General features: G+C 55.0%; 1 long non-coding RNA gene across 10 annotated transcripts in view; it reads right to left on the minus strand.

The window, feature by feature from the left end:
- LOC309841834 overlaps window positions 1-22,368 on the minus strand; it is a 44,713-nt gene that overhangs the window by 11,319 nt on the left and 11,026 nt on the right. For 3 of the 10 annotated variants that reach the window (XR_014299340.1, XR_014299341.1, XR_014299342.1), the window contains exons 1-5: window positions 15,629-15,840; window positions 15,010-15,294; window positions 2,375-2,543; window positions 747-858; window positions 404-520 (exon numbers count right to left, since the gene is read on the minus strand). This is a non-coding gene — a long non-coding RNA (uncharacterized lncRNA). Of the gene's footprint in view, window positions 1-403; window positions 521-746; window positions 859-2,374; window positions 2,544-2,717; window positions 3,720-15,009; window positions 15,295-15,628; window positions 15,841-16,363; window positions 16,673-22,368 lie in introns of those variants that run through there. The other 7 variants (XR_014299336.1, XR_014299337.1, XR_014299334.1 and 4 more) reach the window with 6 other exon arrangements.

Consider the following 22,368-nt stretch of genomic DNA (forward strand, 5'->3'; position numbering starts at 1 on the left):
AGTGTATGACACTAAGTGAAATAAGTCAGAGAAAGACAAGTACCGTATGGATCCCATTCATATGTGGAGCTTAATTAAGAAAACAGACAAACATATACAAAGGTGGGGAGGGGAGAGGGAAGTAAATCCTAAGAGACTCATAACCACAGAGAACAGACTGAGGGTTGCTGGAGGGAGGTGGGTAGGGGATGGGCTAGGTGGGTGATGGGCACGTAGGAGGGTGTTGTAGGTAAGTGATGAATCACGGAATTCTACTCCAGAAGCCAATATTGCACTGTATGTTAACTACATAAAATTTAAAGAAATAAAAATAAATAAACAAAGAAGCCTAAATACAAGGTTAAAAAAAAACATAAAAGAAAAGAGTGGGGGAATCTCCGGGACAGGGCCATGAAAGACTTACTTGGATGTTTTCAGCCTCAAAAATGATCATCTGTCCAGGTTGAGGGGAACCAGCTTTCCCAGAGGGGCAGAGAGCACCCCTGTTTTTCCTGAATGTCAGGAGCCAACCGTGCCTGCACTGGAGGAAAGAGCAAAGGTCACACAGTCCCTGGTGGCTGACACTGGGGCGTGCCTGTCCCTCCACTGCTCCTGCAGCATCCCTGGGTGAATGGCGACCATGTCTGCTGGCTCTTGGGGGCTGCTGGCCAGAAGCCTACTGCCTCTGTCCTCTGCAGAGCTGGGATGTGCTCGTCTAACGCTTCTGAATATTTAGAATCCTTCATGTTTCCCAATCTGGTCCTTACCAGATGGAGGACTTCAACAGCCAACTCTGGGAGCAGCAGGTTCATCGAGAGGGAGAACAGCTCAAATGCTTGAGGACCCCCAACCCAGATGCACAGTGGGGAGAGGGGTTGTCTGGGAAGCAAGAAGCAAACAACAGACGCCTGATTGTCTAGAACTGCCCTTGCCTTAAGAACAGAGCATAAAATATAGGTACTTCAGGAGTGAGTGTAATTGTCAGTTATGGACTCCCTGCCCCCCAAGTTTCCAATGTAGCAGATCCTGACTGATGGCTCCAAACCCACATCCCTCTCTCTGGGGTTCAGGTAAACTAAGCCTCTCTTCCTCAAGACACATGCCTCATGCCAGCCCCTTCTCTTGCCACCGATTGGTTGGGGCCAGACCTGAGGCATCACTATGGCCAATGAGATGTGTGGGAAAGTCAGCCGGGTCTTTGGGAAGGATTCCCTCGCTCATAACAAGGCAGGCCCAGGAAGGGTTGGCTGGGAAGGAAGCTGGTAGACGATAACATCCACAGACAGAGGACGGCTGGGCAGAAATATGGAGAGAGCCCAACTCCTTGACATCCCTGAGCTGCTGGATACAGCCCACCCTGAAGCTGCTGACCTCTGGACTTTTGTTTTATAAAATGTTTACTGTTCTGATTCCTTAAGTCATTTTGAGTAGGACTTGTCTCTTACTCTCAGAAGAAGGAATTCTAATTGATACATCCTATAATTTAAGCAATTTTGGCATCACGAATTACCTTGGAAAAAATGGAAACTGTTTAACAAAAACACCTCTGTTCAGTGGCTGCAGGCATGGCATACCCGTCCTCTCCCTGAAAACGCAGACTGCGCGAGGACAGTTTAGGCAGGTGGCCCCTGTTCTGGGCTCTTCCACTTTCAACCATGTCAAACAGGACAGAACTAGTCCTCCGCTCCGGTGGAGGGTCCCGGGTTTGTTCTTCAGACCTGTGCCCCCTTCCTGTCCTCAGGCCGGAAACCCTCCAAAACACTAAGGGCTAAGCACAGTGGGGGCTAAGTACAGAGCTGGAGATAGGCTCTCACAAGGAGATGTTTCAGAACTTCACAACTGCAAAATAAAAGCCAGCCCAAGGAGCTGTAACATAAATTTGTGTTTCGGAAGAAGCCCAGCACTACCCCTCCCGCCCCAAAATGTTTCTCTGAGTAGGGTCTGAGGGTCCTGCCCTGATTTAATGCTGAGCCCGGCTGGGCAGAGGCACCCCCCAGTCCAACCCCCCACCTTACGGAAAAGCAAAACAGCCCCTTAACCACCATAAAGCCTTGCACGGGCTTTCCATCTATAGTTACTAAAAAAGCCCTGTCCCCAGCCCTCCAATAAGGATCAGTGAGCACCTGGGGTACCATTTCTGGACCTTGCCCTCCCCCCACTCTCTGTTAAGCAACCAGGCTCCGTAAGACGGTTACTTTTTGGAACAAAAATTCAGACAATTAGTAATGTTTTCCTAATACCAAGGCCAAATCCCACCCACCCCCCAGTAAATCCTCTAGAAACAAATCTGTGATTTTCTCCACTCATCCCAAAGATCTTTTTCTCAAGGTGTAAGTGTTCCCTGAGGTAGATACTGAATTAAACCAGCAGCAGGGGAAAAAAAAATGGTAGTTACCTGCTTTGTGGGCTGAGGGCGGACCAGGGATTGGGGACCACGGACCGCATGGCTGGCTCCACCTGTCTGACCTGTCGGGCTTGCCGCCTCCGGGTCTGGCACCGGGTTCACCTGCCAGGGGGCTGGGCTCGCAGCCAGCACTGGGGCCCCTCCGTAGGTGTGCGTTCACCTGTGAAGACGTGCTCCCCAGTCTGTTTCCATCCTGTGACACCCCCCCACCCCGCCACTGCCGGTCCCTCTGCACCAGCACATCTTTCCCGAGTCCTTCTTTATCTAACTCTAAAGCTGCTGGTGAGAAAGTAAAAGGAAGAGGAGACAGGAAAAACCCGGTTCCCACGCCCACCTCCAGTTCCTGGGTGACGGTCAGGGAGGTGGAGCTGGGACCAGGAGCCTGAGCGAGGCCACCATGGTCATCATCACTGCGATCAAATTCCAGGGTTGCTCTTTCCCTCTGGGTGGCTATTTTGGGAAAGCGGCTTTACTCCAGCAGACTGACCACCGCTGACACTGGAATCCGGAAGCCTCCAAGCTCTGCCAGGCCCCAGTGCAGGTGAAGGCAGGGACAAGAGCCCCAGGGAGCAAAGGGCAAGTTCCAGGCGCTCTCAAAACTCCGCTCTGGGCACACATGGGCCCACCTATCCCACTTGTCTCCAGGCCTCCACGGAGGATCACCGAGCACCTGGGATTCTGTCTGGGTTGCGAGAGGGGGTCCTAGCTTGATGTCTGAACAGGGGCACTGATGGCACAGCTGGTGGGGCTGGTGGCACCCGGTCCACGAGCAACACGGGCCTTTCTCTTGCCATCCGGGACTCAGTGCCCTTGGCGGCCAGATCTAGCTTCTCCTCCCCTGCACTGTCTGAGGCTCGCCAAGTGCAAGTCCGCAGCGAGCGAGTGAGCTCACAGCATAGGTGTGTGGGAAGGAGGAAGGCGGGGGGTGGCGGGGGCATTCCAACCACTGCTCAAGTTCATCTGCGTGCTATGGAGGAGGCCAAGTAAGCTGAGCCTGTGGGAGCCAGCGCAGAAGAGAACGCCAGCACCCAAGAGCTGTGGGCACAGCCGAGATCTTCCAATACCTGGGGTTTTCCGGGGCAAGGGCCGACGCTACGTATAAAGGCCCTAGCAGAAAGCCAGAGTTCATTTCCCGGAGCAGACGGTGAGGCAGGGAAAGCTGCCAGGGGCGAGAAGCTTGGTGGAACTCAGGCAGAGCCCATCCTTCTTCCCCGGAGGGTCACCCTGCTCCTCAAAGGAGGAAAGAGGAAAGATGCCTGGGCCAGGCGGGGCCTCCGGGCAACACTGTGCCTTGTGAAGCCCCATCTCTGGGTCAGCAGCTAGCTCTGGTCCCCAGAGGAGACAGCAGCCAGGCCGGCCCTGCTCAAGGAGCCTGATGCACAGCACTGGGGGGCATGACCCCGGTGGGTCTGTCCTAAGGCCTCACTCATCCTCCTCCTCCCTCCTCCCCTTCCAACAGCCAGTCCTGGGTCACAGGCTTTCAGAAAAATCCCCCAAGCCCCAGACAACGTCAGACCGCCCTGGCCCTTCGCTCATCTGCTAGTCACTGGGCTAAGACCCAAACTAATGGGAGAGAAATGCTGAGCGATTTCAGAAAACCAAGCTGCAAAAGGTGCTCGCGATAAAATCTTCAGCTGGATGGCCCCGTGCTCTGAAAGACTCGAGGGAAGCACTTAGCAAACAGGCCTGAAAAAGAAGTTGAGGCCTTCTGCCCCCAATGTAGCAGACAAGAACCTTTCAAATTTACATATCAAGTCCCATGATAAGTCATTTGGGATCCCCCAAAGTAGGAAGCCTGCCTGTGGTTACAGCAGCGTGAGTCAAGGAAACAAACAAATGAGCCCGATGAGGTCAGCCCTTTGGAAAAGGAACAAAGAAAAACTGCTCCCGGGCGAGAAGCAGCTCACACGCCCAAGCAATGGTCACAGAAGGCCCATTTCTGAAGCCTGGAGTCCAGTGGGTCTCAAAGGGCGGAGAGGGGTGACTTGCCCCCCGGGGACATCTGGCAATGTCTGGAGACGTTCTGGGTTGTCACAACTGGAAGTGGGGGGTGCCCCCGGCACCCAGTGGGTACAGGTCAGGGATGCGACTACATGTCACACAGGACACCCCCAAACACTGAGGCTCACCACACCCCAAATGTCAGCAGTGCTTTGATTGAGAAACAGCTTAACACGAGGCAAAAGAGTTTTCTCTCTTCTTTAAAAGTCCTGGGAAAATGGTCACCTTTAGTCACCGGACATGTCCCTTAGCCTAGAGGGCCCCTGGTGGGGTCCCCTCCTGTCTGTGATGAGGCTGGGAGAGCACGGACTCTGCATCTTTGGAGGGACCCCAGGAACAGACCGCAGCTTGGGCAAGCTGCCCAGCCGCCGGCCGGGGGCTCTGGACCTCTGAGCTTGCCCTACTGTGGCTTGGCTCTGAAGGGCTCCCACCCAAGCCAGGGAGAAAGATCGATGACACTGCCACTGTCACGGCCGCCGGCCTCACCCGTGGCAGGTGCTTCACAGGCGCTGGTGACCTTTCACACACTCTGTCTTGCCTGAATAAATAAAAGCAGAGTCCTTCTGCGTTCCTGACCTGCCAGCCCGGTGGAACGGCGGAGGCCCCACGTCCAAGTGCAAGGGGCGGGGAGGGGAGAGCCAGACACACCCACCTTCACAGCTCAAGAAGGCAGGGCCCCGGAAGGAAGCTGGGAGCAGATCGGGGGTCCACTCTGGACCCTCTGAGACAAGCCCCTGCCTGGTGAGCCCCCAGGGGTCTGGAGCTGAGTTGATGGCAGACACATCCCGGGGTACCCCCGGGCCTAGCTGCACAGCCTGGATGTCAGTCCCACAGAGACAGAGGCTCCAGCAACATAAGGAGCACATCGCCCCCTTGGAGTCTTCCCTGGTCTGCCATAGCTCAGCACACAGTCACCGGAAACCAAACCCGGAGCTGGGCGGACGGGAAGGACATGACCCCAGGGCCTACAGTGGCTGCCTTTGGGGAGTTGGAAGCTGGAGGGAGTTGCAGGCTGGACATGGGCCTAACCCATGAGCCTCTCTACCTCGGGATCATTTGACTTTTCATGAGTTACTACTAATTTTATCATCTTAAAAGGACATTTGAAAGGAAAGAATGAGACAGACTATCCCATACAGACACCCACTTCCCTGGGAACACACCTCACCTGCTCCGGGAACGTCCACAACAGGCTTGCCCGGGGTTGCTGTTCCCGGTCACTGGACCCCAGGAAACCGCCCCACGCAAGGCCACAAAGGCCAAAGAGAAAGGGTAGTGAGACAGCGCCTGGTGCCAAACAAGGAAATGAGAAGACCAGCTCATGAGCAAGGCTAGGAGACCTGGTGGGAGGGAGGCTGCAGGCCCGACATCCCCATGTCTCCTGCCAACACCCCCTGAGCAGGCGGCCGTCCCCACTGATCATCCCCTAAGACTCCGATAAGGTTCTGGATCCATCGTTCACCGCTGAGGCTTGCACCGAGGAAAGTCATGCGCAGCTAAAATCCAGAAGCTTGCCAACCTCCCGTTACCCGGCCGGCTCTCAGTTGGAACAAGGCACTGCACCCCACTTCCCGACCCTCTGGACCTGAGACCTGATTTTCCACTTAAAATCCTGCCTCAGCCTCAGGCCTGAGCTCGGCATCATCCCCACTGCTTCGACCTCTTACGTCTTTCCATCACGCGTTCCGGGCTCCCCTCCGCTGGCTTGGTTACCCCCCTCCTGGGGAATAGCTGACACGTTGGGGTCACCTTTCCAAGATCCCCTGTCCTGCGAGAGGGACCCAGACACATAGAGACAGGGCCAGAGCTGGGGGGACAGGGGCTGACCCAATGGGACAACTCACAAACTCTGACACTCTAGTGAGCATCAGCTGTCCCCTAATATCAAAGGCAAAACTTGAGGTACAATGCTCGGCCATAAACCATCACATTTTAGTAATACCATATACATCATAAACGGTTGTAAGAAAAATAAGTAGATAAGAAAATAATACTCAGAGTAATAACCTAAAGTCTGTGTGTAATGGGTCTTCAGCTTAAGAAGTTCTGCTACAGGGACACCTGGGGGCTCAGTCATTAAGCGTCTGCCTTTGGCTCACATCATGAGCCCAAGGTCCTGGGATCGAGTCCCGCATCAAGCTCTTTGCTCAGCAGGGAGCCTGCTTCTTCCTCTGCCGGCTGCTCCCCCTGCTCATGCTCATTCTCTCTGACAAATAAATAAATAAAATGCTTAAAAAAAAAAAAAGAATATCTGCTACAAAGGCAAACTAAAACAATGTTCCTGGTGGGCTGGACAGAGAAGTACATTCACTCACACAGGTGTGGTGAAGGGGGGCTTGCAAGAGGGGAGGCTCTCCCCGTAGCCCCAGTCCGGGGTCCTGGCAAGGGCTGCTGGCTCTGGGGGTTAAAAACTGGTGATCTGAGATGCAGGGTGGAGGAGGACAGGAGACACACAGAAGCCAAGTCAGATACGATTCCACTGGACAGTGAATTAATGGGGGAACCTACTGCCATCCCCCAAAGGAAGGGCTCGAGCATGGGGTTTGTTTATAAAAGCGTCAGGACCCAGGGTCCAAATAAGGTTGGACAGCTCCAGGCTGACCCAAGAGATGTTATAAGCGAGGGATGTGAGTGGACACCCACTGTGCTGTCCCTTATGTTCCTGTTCCCACCTACCGATGGGTCACTTTCCAGCTACACCCTCAAGTCCTGGATGTCCTCGGACCTCGCCCGACCCCTGGTTCACCGAGCAAAACCTGCCCTCGGAAGAATACCAGACACCTGATTTGCAAACTCATCACTGGCCGAGCGGGAGCCTCTCCCCGGTCGGGGGATGTCTGCATCAAGTGCACAGTGAACCTGCTGTCTGGCTTAGACCAAAAGAGCAAAACTCCCGTTTTTAAATGTCAGCCACAAACCAGCTCACTGAAGGAGGCCGCGTGGGGATGGCAGGGGAGATCTCTCTGAGATCACGGGCCGGGGTCTGCTGCTCCCAGGTGCTGCACCTCCGGCCGCTGGGCCTGCCCCGAGCACCCTTCTTGCTAGCTTTGCCAACTGGCTCCTGCCCGCCCCTCAGGCCTCCAGAGGGACGCAGCCCTGCTGGATTTCGGACTTCTGGCCTCGAGAACTGTGGGAGCGTCAATTTCTGTTGTCGCATGCCCCCCAGTTTGTGGTCAGCTTGGACAGCCGCCAAGGAAACACACCCCTGGAGTCATCCATTAACTCATGAAACAGCAGCAGGGGTGTGTGTGGGGGGGGTAAGATGCAGGGGGGTGGGAAGGGAGGAGTGAGAAAGAGGCCTCTGAGCAGCCCGAAATTCTATCCTACGGCCAAGTTCCTGCCCTTCCACAGAAGGTACGGGTACCCCTCCGACGTGGTGTTCTGTGGCTATTTACAGATTCTACCGATTCTGTCCATCCAGAGTCCCCTGGAGGTGCAGTCACCCCAAGGGGACAGGGAGCCGAAATTCAAAACCAGGTACATGACGACTACTATTGAACGGAAGCAATGCATCAAAGCCATGCTTTCTTCCTCGGATACCGGGGCCGGGGCTGGCTGCGCTGGAGACCCCCTCATTCCCTCGAACCTTACACACCGTGCGGACCTGCCACGGCGATGGGAGTCCCTGACCCACAGCGATTCAGAAGCAGAAGCTCAGGACGGCGGAGAAGGTTGGCTGAACTCGGGTTCACCGACAAAACCGAAGGGAGACAAGCGAGGGGCAGAGAACAGAAGGGAAGGGAAGGATCTTAAGCGCAGTCGGAAAAAAAGCCCCGTGCTCTGAAGCGGGGACCCTCGGGTCACGGTTCCACAGGTCACAGCACAGCCATGAACGTTTCACGGGATAATCTGGTTTGGCAGGAAGAGGTGAATTGTGCTGATTCAGCTGTAAGAAGCACACTGTTGGGGTGCCTGGGTGGCTCGGTCGTTAAGTGTCTGTCTTTGGCTCAGGTCATGATCGCAGGGTCCTGGGATCGAGTCCCACATCAGGCTCCTGCTCAGTGGGAAGCCTGCTTCTCCCTCTCCCTCTCCCCGTCCTTCTGTTCCCTCTCTCTCTCCCTGTGAAATAAATAAATAAAATCTTTAAAAAAAAAAAAAAGAAAAGAAAAGAAAAGAAGAAGCACACTATTCCCTTTGCCTGCCTCTCCCTGAAGTGGGCCCTGGCTGGTCCCCCAGTCCACAGGGAGTGAAACCACCCACGGGGTCCCAACAGCTGATATGGAATGCACGGTGCAGAAGGAGCTCGCCAAAGTGTGCAGGACACACGGACACAGGAATGAAAGGACGCAGGGATACATCAGCGAATGGATGAACGTTCAAGTTTTGGAGAAACGTCGGAATTCTTCACCAGGCTCCTCCTCCTCTCTCTGCTGACTCTGCCTCAAGCTTGACTTCTCTTTTACAAAATTCCTGGGACCGTTTAACCATGGAAATAGCCATGACAGCACTAACACCCTGGAGGGCAGATACCTGTGATACAGCGGATCAGGAAAAAAATGCCAAAAATGCTGCCTGGTGTCCTAACCGCTTTTTAAGTCGCAAACTATTGGCATGGACAGCAATCTACAAGGACAAAAGATCCACAAATAAAGTGAGAAATTCTGGTGGCTGGGGCGAGGTGGGGGGCAGCTGTCTGGGTGGCTCAGTCAGTTAAGCGTCTGCCTTTCGGCTCAGGTCATGATCCTCGGGTCCTGGAATCGAGTCCCATGTCAGGTTCCCTGCTCAGCGGGGAGTCTGCTCCCCCCGCCCAGGCTGCCGCTCCCCCTGCTTGTGCGCGCTCTCTCTCGCTTTCTCCCTCTCTCTCTGTTAAATAAATAAATTGCAGTGGAGAGACCCCAAGGTGGCTCCCGTGATGGGACCCTCCTGGTGTTCACACCTGGGTGCCATCCCCTCCCCTGTCAGGGGGAGACCCACGACTGGCTTCCAACCAACAGAATATAGCAAAGGCGGCGCGCTGCCCACCCCCAGTCCAGTTCCCACAGCACCCACACGCCCACTTCCATTCCCGAGGCATCCCGCAGGTCACCCCTTCTCGGCAGCAGCTGAGTCATGCCTCCTGCGTTGGAGCCTGGCTCTGCCGTGACCACACTTACGTCTATGTTTCCTCATATGTAAAACAGGGACAGTAGTTTCCTCACAGCATTGACACAGGGATTAACTAACGTAAGGTCTGGAAAGTGCTTACAACAGTGCCTGGCACACAGTAAGAGCTCCATAAATGTTTGTTATTTATGCATGACTTAGGCACCTTCTGCCGTCCTGACGGGACCACAAAGTCCACGAGGGCAGCGACGGTCTGCCTCATCCGCCGTTGACCACAGCCTTGGACGTGGGGTCGGTCAAGGGGTACTAATGACCACCTCCTGGGGTCCTCCTAGCGACTCTGAGGACCAGAGTTAAAATGGGTTGAGAAATGTTCAATTCTTGCCCAGTACCCCTGAGGAAACTAGGGGTAAAACGAGGACCATCGCACTCGCGGACGATGCTCTTTATGTTTCTCTGCTGCCTTAAAGACAACTCGTAACAAAGTTAATTTGACACATATTTAAGGAGAAGCAGAAGTGTTAGCCTCCAGTCCAGTAATTAGGCTTAAATGGAAACAATTCACATAAATGAGCATAATTAGCAGTATGCGAACACGGCGGCAGCTCACATTTCTGGAAGCATTTGAGAGAAGGTGTGATTCTTTGGTGCAGGGAGAATGAGAGAGGCGGGGTGGGGTTTGCTCTTTTCCCCCAGTCGGTGCTGAATGCTGTGGCTTATGAGGGGCTGGCTCTAAGGGGTGAGATGCATTTGAGGGAATAGGACCATCCTCAGTGGGTGCCAAAGTGGGGTGCGGGCTTGGAACAGTGGCACCGTTGGTGAGGGGTGTTACACCTCAGACCGAAAGGGAAGGGGCCCCAGGTGAACGCTGACCGGTCTGTGGGTCTTACCCTGGCTGATTCCACATCTGCCCCCAAAGGCCAGCGCAGTCTCTCAGAGTCCGTCGACATCCCACCGGGCACCCCTCATCTGGTTGTGCCCAGGGCTATCAGGGCAGGAAGACAGCTGGGCGGCACCCAGGGTGAGTAGCTTCCACACAGCCCCCTCTCTGAGCCAGCAACTTCCCCAGAAGATTATCAGGAGCTGTTTCTCCACCTCCCCAGGTCGGAGGCAAGGGACGTTCATCACCTTCGGGGTCTGGCGACACTTTTGACAACCACCAGCCTTGCCGAGGTCCCTGAGGAGGGGCTGTATCGTTCGGGGGTCGATCACATGGTCTAGGATATGACACTGGCTTTGCCCCACCACTGGGGGTGGGTTTCATGATACATGGGTTATGAGGACAGTAGTCGTATCCACTTTGAAATTTCAAGTCTATGTTCATGAATTTTATCATGACCAGATGTGAGAGCCTCAGAAAAGGTTTAACGCCAAGATTGGGAACCGATTTGGTCTAAGCCAACTCACCCCTGCCCCCCACCCTCCCACTGCCAAGACAACACTTGGTCCTGCGGAGGGACCCTCCCTTTCTTCCCAGGGCAGGGGAAGGAAATTCCCCAGGCGCGCCCACCTGCAAGAGGTCATGTGGGAAGTAGGGAGGAGTAAGCCAGGACCTCTCTCAGAAGGGGGCAAGCCACGCATCAAATGACAGAGGTCAAGGTGCGGCCCCAGGGTGAGACCGGTCACCACTGTGGGCTCCGTGCACGGGAGCCCCCCCCGACACACGGCCATCTGTTGTCTCCTGCTCATAGCCAGCAACCAATGCATTTCATCTGTATCAACCCAAGGCATTTTCCGCCATTTAATGATTAAAAAAAAAAAAAAAAAAGTAGGCTCCATACCCAGTGTGGAGCCCAACGAGGGGCTTGAACTCATGACCCTGAGATCAAGCCCTGAACTGAGATCAAGAGTCAGACCCTTAACTGACTGAGCCACCCAGGCGCCTCCATTTTACTCCATTTAAATATCTGCCTTCCTAGTTAGCAACAGCAACCAAAATGAAAGCCTCCTTTTTAGGAAGGGGAAGTTGAGAGGGATATTTGCAATGCAAAAATCAATCAAACAGCTCCAAAACCTCATTAAATACTATCAGTGTAGAGAAAGGTTCTTTTGATTTATCAACAGCACTGAATATCTGGGCAGGGAAAGCTCTGGATCTCTGTGGATGTCTTCCGGGAGCTCGGGGGGCCCCGGTCTATACACATGACCTCGGGTACTTACACCACGGGTCTCCAAAGGAGGTCCCGACATAATCAGCTTGGTTGGAGAGAAGAAGAACCAAACCCAGGAAGGTTAAGTCCCGTTTGCAGATGTGCGCAGCTAGCGGCAGACAGAGGTGGGCCCGGACACCACATCCTTGACCAGAAAACCCTGAGCTGTGTGGACACGGCAGAACCTCCTGGGGAACTGAGGTGCTTAAGAATGAACAAAGCCAGTCCACACCCTGGCATCTAGTTGCCTGAGTACGGCGTCTGGAGCTAGACCCAGAGACCAGCCACCAAATGCTTTCATTCCTAAGGACCCTTCAATCACTGAAGCTGAAGTTCAAGTAGCCCCCGCTGGCCTCCCCCCGCAGCACACACGTGAGCAGCCGTCCCCGGTTTCTCTGTGTGTGTGTGACAGGGTGGGGAGGGGGCAGGCTCTCCGGCTGCTCCCCCTCGGTCCCCGGGGGGCTCCGCCATTCAGCAGCACCAGCTCTCCCTTGCTAAGAACCTTCCAGCCATCCGCAGTCCAGCTCCTGGAACACACCTTGAAACATACTTCGTGCCTTCCTAATTCCGTTAATGCCATCCCCTTGATGGGACTCTCCCTTCTCTCCCAGCGGCCTTGGAGCCCTGGCTGTTCACCCAAGCTCAGACCCAGTCCCTTCGACAGCCACGGAACTGTCTTGGCCTCTCCCCAGCCCTGTGAGCCACTGAAATCCCACAGCACCGAGTACTCTATGTCACCCCCCAGCTGGTCTTTCCTCTCTGCACACCCCACTCCCACACACGCGTGCAACTGTGAACACATTTACCCGTCGAAGCATCCCACAAACTTATTTACCAAATATCTGCCACATGCCAGGCACTGTTCTGTCCCTTCTCCTATCCATTCCCTCCCCATTCTGCAAGATGACTGTTTTCCACCTTCTGCTCTCCCCCAAACCGCCACCAGCCAGCCCCTCAGCAACCTCGCCCAATCTCATGGCATGAGGAACCATCTTAGTCACACCGATGCCCCTGCCAGACCAATCTCCTACGCTCCAGGTTCCAGCAGCCAATAGCAGCTCCAGTTGGGTGTCCAACGGGGCAACACACTAGAGCCAAAACACAATTCCAGATCCCCATAAAACCATGCAGCCTGCTCCCCATCCCCCGCCCCCAAGAAACAATTTACCCGTCTGCGTAAGCCACAGACACTGGCATCGTCTTTGTCTCCTCCACATTGTGTCCTATCTCCCCACGTGCACCCAGCAGTACATCCTGTTCGTGCCCCCTTCCAGCCCTATGCCTCTATTCCACGCTACAGCCCAGTCCAAACCCCTGTAGTTTCTGGCCCAAGAACAGCCTCTAGGAGGTCTCCCTGCCACCCTTCTTGGCTCTGGATGGTCTTTACACAACAGCCGGAGTGATCGTTTTATTTATTCACTTTAAAGATTTTATTTACTTGATAGAGAGAAAAAGGGGTTCTATCCCAGGACCCTGAGATCACCAGGGTGATAGTTTTAAAATGTGAAGATTTCTAAGCCCCAGAGCACACAAAGAGAGCCCTAGATGGTCTGGCTCCTGCCTGACTTCACTCACCTCCAGCCTCACTGGCTTTCTTGCCAGCTTCTCACAAATGCACCAAACAGAGAACCTTCACACTCATGACCCTTCTGCCCAAAGACCCTTCTCCTGGGCTGTTGAGGTCTCTCCTCAATGACCTAACCCCTCCCTTCCCCATCAACACGAACAACCCCTTCTTGGCACGCTCCACCTTCCTACCCCTCCACGGCATTTATCACAACTGAAACGTTACAAATGTTCATCGTGTCCAGGTACCACCTGTTTCCTCCAACAGAAGATCGGCTCCACAAAAGCAAAGATGTGCCTTTTGCTTCCTAACACCAATGCTGGTACAGAGCAAGGACTCAGTCCGTATCTGCAGAGGGAATGAATGAATGAGTCCCAGGTAGCTAGTTTCTCTTATAACCTGTATCTGATCTCCTGTGACCGGAGGTTGGGCAGCCTACAACCAGGGGCAGCATTCACTGCATGGTTTGTACTTCCATCTTCTCCACCTCCCAGCCCAGGACAAGGGCAGGTGCAGGGCGAGGACCGCAATCAGCTCACACAGCTGATGGGAAGTATTATCTTCCATGCCGTGACGGAAGGACCCGGGGACTTTAGGGTTGAGATGTGCACCAAGGGCACGGCGTAAGGAGTGAAAGTGCAGTCTCGTGGCTGCACATCTATTAATCAGGGGATCCCTGAGGCCAGACAGGCAGTGGGTCAGGCAGGGCAAAGCAGGCCAGTCCTGGCCAGTCCTCAAGTTTGGGAAGCTCGAGAGACAGGCCACTAACCCAGATGTCAATGGGTCCCCAAGGTCCCAGCTGATGCTGTCCTATCAGCCCTCTGCCCCTGGACAGACCCCCAAAGAGAATGTTGGCAAGTACAGGAGCCTCACCCCCTGCCCAGCCACCCATCCTGCCCAGCGCACCGGCTCAGCCACCACTGCATGGCCCTTACGGCAGAGGCTGGGATGCCAAGACTCAGGGGAGTGGCCCTTTGTCCCAAAGGCATCTCAGACCTGGGGGCAGAGGCAGAACTGGCCACGCCCACAGTGAGCCATTCTGCGTGCCCCCCCCCCCCCAATGTGGCTCTCAGCATCAGCTGAAGGGGTCCAGGAAGCCCAGCTACTCCTTAGAGCAGGAGACCAACCTGAATGTACCCAGAGGGTGTAGGCCCTAGGTCTTTCCACAGAGCCACGCTGCTCCCTCCGCTCCCTGAGATAGTGAAGGCGCAGGAGCATGGGCCCTGTCCCAGCTACCAGGCCACAGCCACCTAACCTGGGGCAGGGGTCCTCCACACTGCCATTTCCTGATCCAGCCTCCATCTGACCTGCAGCTCCCAGCCCACCGGTTCTGGCCACTAGGCGCTGGAGGGGAGGAGGGCTCATGTTCCCCTTGGGGACAGGAAAGCTGAAACTCCTTCTGTTCCTCTCTTTCAAACGTACGCTGGCCGGGGGGGACCCGGGGTAAAACACTACTGTGACCACGGGACGTTTCATAGCTGAAGAGATCTGTCGGGGGCGCCGTGGGCAGCCAGCCAGTCTCAGCGCCCCCACTTTCAGGAGACCGAGGTCTTTGCTCCCATTTAGGTCGGGAAGCAGCGCCAATAAAACCAGAGGCCCCATGTCCACCCCCGGACTAGGGAGCCCTCCCGCAGCCACCACGGAGAGTGGGGAAGAAAGCAATCACCAGCCACGCAAAACGCAGAAAAGAAATCCTTTCTCTCCGGAGATTATGAAATCAAAGAGCATTTTGTTGCTTCTTGGAAATTTTTCTCCTTCTGACTCGGAGGCCACACAATTCAACAGCGTTCCCATTATTATGACTGAATAAGTTCCTGCCTCCCTCCCTCCGAACTCTCAAACAGACCGAGAACACAAGCGCTTACCTGCGCTCACCCTGGGACGAGGCGACAAGCAGCGCGGGCTTCCACCCCCTCCTCCCGGGGCTCGGCGGCGGCTCCCGCAAAATCTCGAAATCCCCGCGGATCTGCGCGGTCACGGAGGGAAGCAGCCCGGCTCTGAACAAGCCCAGGCAAGCCCAGGCAGAGCCCGCTTCTGGGTCCTCCTCCTGCGCGCACCACCCGGCCCCGGGGCGGGGGACACGGCGCTCCAGCTCGAGACCCCCGGAGCCGGCTCGCCCCAGACGGGTGGGGCGCCGGCGTCTCGGGCACCTGAGAAGGGAAGGGCCAGGTGGCCCCAGGAGCGGCGCTGGGGGCGGCGCCAGCCTGCGCGGGCTTCGGGGCGGGGGCGCTGCCGGCGCCGGGGTCACGTCGGGGGTGGGGGGTGCGGGGCGCCCGGGAGGGAGACGGCGCGCGCTCGGCCGGGGGGCCGGTCCGCCTACCGCGGGGGCCCGGGCGCGCCTCCCGGAGCCCACGTCCCGGCTCCACGGCCATCGCCACCCTTCCGGGGCCCCTCGCCCCTCCGCGGCGGGCCCGAAGCCCGGGCGGGCCGGGGGCGCTGGAAGAAAGCAGGCAGAAAGCGCGGAGCGCTCGCCGCGATGCCCACCCGCGCGGCCTCTGCCCGGGAACAGGGAAGAAGGCACCACGTCGCGTCCCGGGCGTGGGCGCAGGAGGTGTCCCGGGTCTGGATCTGTCGTCGCCGACGCTGCCCGCCGGGAGAGCTCCGAGGTCCCACGCAGCCGCGGATTTAAGGAGACGGGGAAGGGCTTCCAGGGCCGGGACCCCGCGCCCCGCCGCAAGCCGCCGCCCGCCGGCCCGGCGCCCCGCCCCCGCTCACCGCGCTCCCAAGTTCCGGCGCTGCGGGCCGCTGGGGGGCCTGGGTCCGGCGCTGCCCGGGGAGCAGGAGGCGCTCGGAGCCGAGGGCGCGGGGCAGGGCGCATGCCTCCCGCACCCGCCTTCCGGGGTCCGGGGGACGGAGTTGCGGGGAGGAGCCGGGCCGCCCGCAAGGTGCGCGCCTCCCATTTCTCGCGGTTTCCACGGTGCCTTCCCCCCACGCCCTCGGGGTTGGTGGGGGCGCACGTGCAGAGGCGGCTCCAAAGACTCCCCTTCCTCTCTCTGCTGTGGGGAAGCGGATCCCCGGCCACTACCCCGCTCCCGACCGTCTTAAATCCCACCCAGTCCCACCTGGTCGGGACCTCGGAACCTTGAGCCAAGCAGCCCGGGGTCTCCCTCTGCAAGTGTTTCTGCCCTCGGGGTTGTTGCGGGACGGAGTGAGAGGCAAACCGTCCTCGCAGACCCACACAATGCTCCCAGGACTCGGCGCGATGCACCTGTGACCTACCTAGTCGGCTCCCGTCTCCTCCATGCAGACAAAACTGAAGGTCAGGGTCATTTTGAGTTGGTGGTGCATTGGCTCCCTGACGCGACAACTGAAGCTGATTCGTCTGGTACTGAGGAGAAAACGTCCCTAGTGGGGGCGACAGGCAAGCGGCTGCCGCCCAGGTGGGCAATCACATATGGGCACACTGGGGAGCAAGTGGAGGCCAGGTGTGCGCTGCTTCCATCTGATGGAGGAGGATCCTGAGGCTCAGAGATTAGTCCGTGTGGAGCCCAAGGTCTCCCAGACTTTTCCAGGGATTCTAGAACAGTCCTAGAAGAGGAAAGAGCCAGCCAGCAGGTGAGAGTGCCCAGGTGCAGGAGGCCGGCTGCAGGTCAAGCTGACCTTTCCCCACACCAGCAGCAGGAGAGGGGACAGGCCCCCCGCCCCATCCCCCCATGGCCATCACCATGGGGCAGACAGGGTGAAGACGGCCTTCCCGGATCCTCAAAGTCTCAGGAAGATTCAAATGTGGCAAGTGACTCTGGAGGTAGCACATGGTGATGGAAAGGAAAGTGGGTTCTGCTCCTGGTTTGCTAATGACCTTGAGCAATCATAACAGCTCATTTGCCTGGAGTGCTCTCAGCGCCGGGCATCATGTTGAACCCTTCTGCAGGCAGTGCTGTTCAATCTTCAGACGGTCCTGAGATGGGTACCAGTACTGCCCCTATTTCCAGGTGAGGACATCAGGGACCAGAAGGGTAAACTTTGGCTACCATCACAGGGAGGAGTATGGCCAGAACTAGGACCCCAGGTGTGCCTTTGAGATTCCCAGACTCACTCCTGAAGCCCTGTGATATTGCCTCAATTTTGCAGATTGCTTAGCCTCTCCAAGCCTTGGTGTCCTTGTGTGCACAGACAGCATCAGGTTCATAGTGAAGATTCAGTAAATCCTGTGGGACCTCTGCCCCTTGGGGCAGTTGGATACAAAGCACTAGAAAGAGTGCCTGGACACTGCCATGCTTTGGGACACCCCAGCTCATGTAAGGGACCTCTGGGGAGTGCCAGGCCCTGGGGATGCATTAGCTCTCCGCTCTATGCATACAGACACCTGCGAGTGCGCTGAGCGCCTCTGCCCTCACGGGCCCTGTCTCTTCTTGCTTTCCTTGAAGAGCCACTGAAAGGCCTTGACCCGGGCAGCCAACAGGTGAATGAATTCCCTTTGGAGACACCAGGTTCTGGCAACTAAAGAATTAGATTCTTATGCACTTTTTCATCCAGAGAGGTCAAACCATATCCAAGCCTTACTTTTTTTTTTTTTTTTTTCCCTGTTCAGCCTTTTTGTGTAAGCAAGAATTGTTTTTCATAGTAGGTGCCCAAGTCTGTCTCACCTGTCCCCAGCCCCACCAGGCTCAAGGACACAGAGCCTGTCTGTATTTCCAGCACCTGGACATACACATACCCTAACTTGTGGAGAGGAGGGGTTGGAAGTAGCGTGAACAAGCTTCGACGTAAGCCCCCAGCTGCGTAGAATCTGCATCCCTAGATGTGGCTGTGAAACGAGGCGTCCAGAGGCCTCTAGGCCTGAAATGTAACCACAGATGCCTAAGGAGTGCCACTCTCTGGACAGCCTCTCGATCAGTCTTGTCCCCAAACTGTGAATTTAAAAAAAAAAAAAAAAAAAAAAAAAAGCGGGGGGTGGGGATAACAATATCCTGGCGTTAGAGCACAGTGAAGGGTGCACAGTTCAGGGAATACACTAAAACCCACTGAACAGCACCCTTTTAAGTGGTAAAATTTATGGCAAGTCTGTTATATCTCGGCAGAAAAAGAGAAAGGAGCCATTGTTCTTCCTTACTGGCTAGATACGCGGGGCAAGAACCCAGCCGGTCATCTCAAAGTACTCATACCCCAATAGTCACTAACTGCGAACTCCCCGACTTAGAAGATGTCATCCAGGTTGTGGGTAACACAGGGGTGTCAGCGGGGCTATGCCAGGGCCCCTGGCTGTGACCGTCTCAGCGGCAAGTGGCCATTAGGCTGGGGCAGCCCGTCTGTTAGGCTAAGACAGGCCGAGAGGGACACAGGGTCCCAGACTGGGCCCCGCAGAAGAAGGGGTTCTTGTGGGAGAAGGGCTTTCCTCACTGTAGCCCCGACATCAGAGAGCAGGGGGGTCTGCGTGTGCCCACACGGCCTGTGGGGGTGCCCCGGGGAGCCCGCCTAGTGCCCAGAGCCCTGTGTTGGCAAGCACAAATTTCCAGGCCCCGTCTCTGAATAAGGAAGCCCAACTTGACGGGTTGTTGATGAAGAAATCGCCACTGGATTAAAAATAGCAAATAAATGTAAGAAGTTAAAATGCTGTACAAAGGGAGAATTACTTTGAAATGTTTACTCATTGCTGTGCTGACAGGGCATTTCAACTAAACATAGTTTTAAGTTCTGTTTATTTTCTAGTTCCTAAAGTTACCCTTCGGCTAATGCTTCAAATCAACCTATTTTGTCTCTGAAGACAGAGAGAGGTCAGCTTATTCATAGGAGGTATCTATCCATGGGTTGATTGATCGATCCATAGGTATTTAATATATTTGCTTGCATATATACATTATTAACTATCATTTATTGGGTCCCTATTATATATGTTATACACAGCTATGTGTTTTATAGACTTGATCTCACTTGACCCCCCACAGCTCTACGAGAGCCTTAATATTATGCTCATCCTACAGGTGATAAACTGAGGCTCACAGAAGCTTTCATCCCACATCCTTGTTTAAGGTCTTACGACTCCAAAGTGACAGACCTGGGGCGCCTGGGTGGCTCAGTTGGTTAAGCATCTGACTCTTGACTTCAGCTTAGGTCTCTTTTTTTCTCTTTTCCCCTGGCTCAGGTCTTGATCTTAGAGTTGTGAGATCAAGCCCCATGTCGGGCTCTTGTGCTCAGTGAAGAGACTGCTTGAGATTCTCTCTCTCCCTCTCCCTCTGCTCTTCCCCAAGCTCTAAATAAATAAATAAAGTCTTAAAAAAGTGACAGACCTGGGATTCAGACCTTTGCTGATCTCCAAAGGCAGAGTAAGCCTCAGAACACAGGGGCACCGTTTAACAAAGGCTGTAGGAATGGGGGGGTCCCTCCATTTTTACTGGAGTGAAAACTCCCCAGCGCTGAGTGCAGAGAAGTGAGACTTGCCCCACCCACAGCTCTCATAAATGCGCAGAACTGGTACCTCCCATTGCTCCAACTCCAAGAGGAAATTAGGGCCAGTTTCGGTCCTAAGGATCCCCCCCACTTTCCCCTCCCCAAGGAATCCTGGGAGCAGCCGCTCACCCAAGGCTGCCAGTGCTGCTTGCTGCCCCCATCATCCCTCCGGAACAGACTCGGGACGAACAGCCTGAGGGCTGCTGGTTTTCCCAGACACCATTGGACAGGTGATGGAGGAGAAAGACCCATGTCCTAAACAGGGCTGGCCCACCATCCTCAATGTCAGGCTCTTTGGAGACATGAAGTCTGGCCAATCCACACTGGATTATTTAACAAAGACTTGCACTGGGAGGTCTCCCTTGGCCAAGCTCAGGCTCAAGTGCTTTACAGAAATGACCTTGTTTAATCCTCATAAAAACACTAGACTTGAATTATTCCCATCTTACAGATGAAGAAACTGAGGTACGGAAGGGTTAGAGAGCTCCCCAAGGTCAAGCTGCTAGTTTGGGACATAAGCCCAGGTGGTCTAACTCCAGAATCAGCCACAACTCCCTACCAGTGCTGCCATAGCCTCCTGTGTATCGGGGTGCAGTCTCCCCGCTTCTCTAGGACTTCCAGCTGCCGAGGTGGGCTTCAGGTGACTCATTCCCCACATGCTTTTGAGGTGTGTTCCTCCCTGTTGGCTGACCTCATCAGGGCCATCCTGGTCCATCTCAGACTCTACCCTTTCCTTCCCCAAGGCTTCCTGGCCCACCACAAACTTCCAGGCTCCTTTCCAACCTCCACTGCGGGGGGCCTCCCAGCTCTCTGTGGCTACAGCCCTTCCTCAGCCGGACTGAGTCTTAGCCGGTCCCCAGAAGCCAATGAGTGTCAAAGGGACCCTTGGGTGTCTCCTCCCAATTCAAGACCTCTCCAAGACGTCTTCATGACTCCACTGTCAGAAATATGAACAGCACTCAACCTTGAAAGGCCCATTTCTCTGGTTAAACAAACCAGCTGCCACCCCATAGCATAACATATATTACATAAGGTATGTGTACGTGTCTTATTATATAATATACATAGGGGCACCTGGCTGGCTCAGTCAGTAGAGCAGGTGACTCTTGATCGAGAGTCACCATTCAAGCTCCACACTGGGTGTGGAGCCTACTTAGTTGGTTAAGTATCTGCCTTCAGCTCAGGTCATGACCTTGAGGTCCTGGGATGGAGCCCTGTGTTGGGCTCCCTGGTCACTGGGGAGTCTGCTTCTCCCTCTGCCCCACCCCCCTGCTCATGCTCTCTCTCCCAAATAAACAAATAGAATCTTTAAATAAGGGGCACCTGGGTGGCTCAGTTGTTAAGCATCTGCCTTCTGCTCACGTCATGATCTCAGGGTCCTGGGATCGAGCCCCGCATTGGGCTCTCTGCTCAGCGGGGAGCCTGCTTCTTCCTCTCCCACTCCCCCTGCTTGTGTTCCCTCTCTCACTGTGTCAAATAAATAAAATCTTTTTAAAAAATCTTAAAATAAGGATAATATATGTATTATTATCATTATGTAGTACTACCTGTTGTTTCAGATTGATGGTTCTTCGCCCCTTGGGGGCTACCTAATCCTTTGAGAATCTGATGAAAGCTACGAATCCTTTCCAAGGAAAAAAAACCAAGGAGTCACCTCATACAACATTTTACCTACAATTTCAGAAACCCTCGGCTGCCTCCTCTCTACCACTTCCCCTCAGATTTAAAAAGTTGAAAGTATTATGGTGCTGTCCAGTAGAACTGTCTGTGATCGTGGGAAAGTCCCATGTCTCTGCTGTCCACTGCAGCAGCACCAGCCTCACGTGACCACCGGAATTAATCAAGTCAAAGGCAACACTCAGTCCCTCCGAGCAGTAGCACGTGGCCAGTGGCCGCCATCTTAGACAGTGCTGTTCTCAAGCCCATCCTGAAGAAAGCTGGAGCATCAGGAAATGGCCCAACGGGGCCATATCACGGGTTGGCTTGCTGTCACTGGGTTATGTTGGGGCCTTGGGTGAAAGAGCCCAAGCACGTGGGGCCTGGCTCCCTACGCTTCCTCTAAGACACCGTTGATTACATGGAGTGTAATAGGTATCAGAAGGAGTCTCCGTGACAATCCACTTTTGGGGTCTGAGATCTCCAGACATGACACAGTGAGGCAACTTTTCCTTGGTCACTAGATTTCAGTTCTTTGAATTAGCTGAAGGAGGACGGCCTTTCTGTATCAAGGCAGCCAGTGCATTCTGATTGCAAGGCAGCTGTCTGAATACGGGGACAGGGACGGTGTTTCAAAGGTGATTGAGTTTGCAGAATATTTTGTAAGGTCTGATGGATCCCTGGTGCTGGACGGCAGGGTCTGCGTGCCTGGCAGCTCCCACTAGGACCAGAAGTAGAGGTGGTCGGCCCCACAGACTAACGGGCTGAAACCTGTCTCTCTGCAGTCCCTGGAGACACGAGCACAAGGTCTCGGGCTCTGCAGCTGCGACTGTCCCTACTGAGACCAAGGGCAGAAAGGACTGTCTTCCCTTGAGCTTGTGGTGTCCTCACTCCATAAGCCCGTGTCCAACAGAGCCTCTTTCTTGCCAACTGGGTCTAGGGAGGCAACTCTGAAGCTTGCTTCTTTCTACTCATCCCTCATCAAGGTCATAGATGACCCTTGTGCTGCTAAACCCCATGGTGGCCCCTTCCAAGTCCCCATATTATTTGACCGATCGGCATCACCGGACAGAGCTCATCCCTCCCTGATCCTGGAAATGCTTTCTCCCTCTCTGTTTGGATTTTTGGGTGCCACTCTCTTGGTTCTCACCTACTTCACTGACCACTCTTTGGTTTCTTCT

This window comes from Mustela nivalis (genome assembly GCF_964662115.1).
Source record: "Mustela nivalis genome assembly, chromosome: 10".
Classification (NCBI taxonomy): Eukaryota; Metazoa; Chordata; class Mammalia; order Carnivora; family Mustelidae; genus Mustela; species Mustela nivalis.